Below are 4,123 nucleotides of genomic sequence, written 5' to 3'. Positions count from 1 at the left end.
GCATTGTCAGTCCTACAGCAAACCAAGATCCATCAAAATTTAAAAATTTTTACATCACCCTACACAATGGGAGAAAATATTTGGAAACCACATATCCAATAAAGGATTACTATCCAGACTATATAAAGAAGTCCTTCAATTTACCAGCAAAAAGACAAACAACTGAATTAAAAATTGAGCCAAAGACTTGAACAGGCACCCTTTAAAGAAGATATACAAATGGCCATGAAAAGATGCTCAATGTTTGCCCCCACCCATACTGCTCCTGGGCCTGCACATCTGTGGCAAGGCACAGACACTGGTCTCTGTTCCACACAATGGGGGTAGTTAAAATTGTCAAGAATGTGGCCTATTTCAAGAGATACCAAGTGAGGGAAGCGGACTTGGCCCAATGGATAGGGTGTCCGCCTACCACATGGGAGGTCCGCGGTTCAAACCCCGTGCCTCCTTGACCCCTGTGGAGCTGGCCCATGCGCAGTGCTGATGCATGCAAGGAGTGCCCTGCCACGCAGGGATGTCCCCCACATAGGGAAGGCCCACACGCAAGCAGTGCGCCCCATAAGGAGAGCCACCCAATGTGAAAGAAAGTGCAGCCTGACCAAGAATGGTGCCGCACACACGGAGAGCTGACACAGCAAGATGATGCAACAAAAAGAAACACAGATTCCCGGTGCCTCTGATAAGGATAGAAGCGATCACAGAAGAACACACAGCGAATGGCCACAGAGAACAGACAATTGGGGGTCTGGGGGGGAAGAGAGAGAAATTTTTAAAAAAAGAGATACCAAGTGAAATTTAGAAGATGAGAGGGTAAAACTGATTACTATATTCGGAAATGCTTGGTAATCCAGGATAAAAATAAGTACTTCACACCCAATGCAGGATGATAGTTTGTGTAACCAACAGAATTATCACTTGTCAGATTGTTTATACCCATATACAAGGGGATATGATAATCTGTGCAGTTTACACATATGAACTCCCAAAGTATGGTGTGAAGGTTGGCCTGACAAATTATGCTGCAGGATATTGTACTGGCCTGCTGCTGACTGGCAGTCTTCTAAACATGTTTGGCAAGGACAAGATCTATGGAGGCCAAGTGGATGTAACTGGAGATGAATACAATGTGTAAAGTATTGATGGTCAACCTGGTGCCCTCACCTGCTATTTGGATGCAGGACTTGCAAGAACTACCACTGGAAATAAAGTTTTGGGGGCTTTGAAAGGAGCTTTAGATGGAGGCTTTCCTATCCCTCATAGCACCAAGTAAGTCCTGGGTTATGATTCAGAAAGCAAGGATTCAGTGCCGAGTACATTGGAAGTACATCACGTCAGAATGTTGTGGATTATAAGCGTTACCTAATGGAAGAAAATAAAGATGCTTACAAGAAACAATACTCTCAATACATAAATAACAATGTAACTACAGACATGATGGAGGAGATGTACAAGAAAGCCCGTGCTGCTATATGAGAGAATCCAATTTATGAGAAAAGGCCTAAGAAAGAAGTTGAAAAGAAGAGGTGGAACCATCTCAAAATGTCTTTTTCCCAAAGGAAAGATTGGATAGCTCAGAGGAAGGCAAGTTTCCTCAGAGCTCAGGAGTGGGCTGCTGAGAGCTAAATCAATTTTCTATGAAGATTTTTCAGGTAAAAACAATAAACTTACCAACTTGGAAAAAAAATAAAAAGATGGTCAATATCATTAGCCATCAGGAAAGTGCAAATCAAAATCATAATTAAATACCATTTGACACCCATTGAAATGGCAGATATTAAAAAAAAATAAGAAAATAACAAATGTTGGAGAGAATGCAAAGAAATAGGAACACTCATTTATTACTGGTGAAAAATGGCACAGCTGTTGTGGGAGATAGTTTGGCTGTTCCTCAGAAAGCTAAGTGCAGAACTGCCATATGACATGGCAATCTTGCTGCTAGGTGGAGAGCCAAAGGAACTGAAAGCAGGGATGCAAACAAATATTTGCATACCAATGTTCACAGCAGCGTTATTCATATTGCCCAAAGATGGAAGCAGCCCAAATGTCCATCAACTGATGAGTGGATAAATAAAATGTGGTATATACATACAGTGGAATATTATTGAGCCATAAAAAGGAATAAAACCTGAAACGTGTGACAACATGGATGAACCTTGAAGATATTTTGAGTGAAATAAGCCAGACACATAAAGACAAATATTGTTTGGTCTCACTGATTTGAAACAATTAAAATAAACAAACTTATGGTCATGATAACCTATAATTTAGGTTATCAGGGGACAGGGTGGGAGTAGGTAATGGGATGGTAAGGCTTAAAATTTGCCAGGTTCCTATTTGGAATGAAAGAACTCTTTTGATAATGGATGGTAGTGATGGTAGCGCAACATTGTGAAGGTAATTAACAGCACTGAAATATATATATCTAAATGTGATTAAAAGGAGAAAGGTTAGATTATATATATGGTAACAAAATAAATTTTTTAAAAACCCATGGTAAGGTGGATGTGGCTCAAGTGACTGGGTTCCTATCTACCATATGGGAGGTCCAGGGTTCGATTCCCAGGGCCTCCTGGTGAAGGCGAGCTGGCCTACGCAGAGAGCTGGTCTGCATGGTGAGCTAACCCAAGCAGGAGTGCTGGCCTGTGCAGGAGCACTGGCCCACACAGGAGTGCTGGCCCACACAGGAGGCCTGTGCAGCAAGCTGGCCTGAGTGGAAAGCTAGTGCAGGAAGACGGCACAACAAAAAAGAGACACAGAGGAGAGACAATAAGAGTTGCAGCAGACCAGGGAGCTGAGGTGGCACAAGAGAATGATCACCTCTCTCCCACTCTGGAAGGTCCCAGGATCAGTTCCCAGTGCCACCTAATGAGAAGACAAGCAGACACAGAAGAGCACACAGTGAATGGACACAGAAAGGAGAGCATGGGGGAGAGGGGGGAATACATAAATAAATATTGAAAAATCCATGGAACTAGCCCTTGCCACTTCACTGCTGCCTTAGGAGCCCAGTCTGCCATGGTGCTGGGTTACCCTGATGTTCCCAGGCAGGTGGCAGAGGCAGACGTAGTGGGAGAATGAGCTCTTCCCAGGAGTGAGTTGCAGAACTTGCCCATTTCAACAAGGTCACTAGCCCCAATGACACCCAAGGGGCTTCATTGTGTATAAGGTTGCTGCCCAGGTTGCTTCACAAAGAAATCCAGAGGATGTCCAGGAGATAACTGTATGGAAGAGATACAGTGACTGCACAAAGAACACTGGCAAATTCACAAAAACTTATTCCAACATTCAGAATTCTTTCGTCTATTTGTTAAAGGAATAGTATTTGGATGATTTGATGAAGCTGTTATTGAAGAGATAAGACAGTAAAGATCTGCTACAGTTCTCTGCAACTATTCCTGCTCCCTATAATAGTAAATAGCTTGAAGATTTTTTCAAGGGTGGAGTAATTAATGGTGGTTCTGAATTAACTGGTCCTGCAGAAGCTCATTCAGATTTCCTCACTGATGGCTTTCCTGAGGGTAGTACGGAAGAAGAGTCAAGCCCTACCCATTGGGAAGCTGTGAAGAAAGGAACAGCAGATTATCTTACGTGGGCAGAGAGTATCTCTATCCTTTATGGAAACCCCAACTTGATGTATCGCAGTATCAAAGATCTCTAAGTTCAAGGCCCCCTTGGAACCTAAGGAGCCCTGCCAAGGAGATGAAGGCCTTCACGGTCCTTGGAGTGATTGATCAGGGTCTAAGGAAAAGCAGTGAATATAGCAGGAACAGAAATATGATCATCCCCCACTGTGTGCCCAACATGGCGTGTCTGCACAAGCACATCATCTCTGAGGAGTGAGTATTCCTTGTACTGCAGCATTCAGAAGTTCACATTCAGCTAACATATTTTAGCAGGTGGAGTGAGGTTGAAGATTCCTGTGACAGCAATACTATAAAGAGAATAAACTATGCCCCAGAGGTTGGAGCTATCACAGAAGAAACTGAAGCCTGTGATTGGTGGCGTTTGGGTGCTGTCCTCTTTGAACTTCTCAATGGCAAGACTCTGGTTGAGTGCCATCCAGCAGGAATAAATACTCACACTATTTTGAACGTGCCAAAATGTGTCTCCAAAGTGGATCACT

At 43.2% G+C, this 4,123-nt stretch overlaps 1 pseudogene; it reads left to right on the top strand.

Annotated features, from left to right (window-relative positions):
• The first annotated feature begins 317 nt into the window (after positions 1-317).
• On the top strand, positions 318-1,623 carry LOC101445956 (large ribosomal subunit protein uL18-like; annotated as a pseudogene).
• Positions 1,624-4,123: the final 2,500 nt, after the last annotated feature.

The sequence above is a fragment of the Dasypus novemcinctus genome, chromosome 2, assembly GCF_030445035.2.
Source record: "Dasypus novemcinctus isolate mDasNov1 chromosome 2, mDasNov1.1.hap2, whole genome shotgun sequence".
Taxonomy (NCBI): Eukaryota; Metazoa; Chordata; class Mammalia; order Cingulata; family Dasypodidae; genus Dasypus; species Dasypus novemcinctus.
Note: the sequence above shows the minus strand (reverse complement) of the source record. Positions and strands in the feature narration are given on the sequence as shown.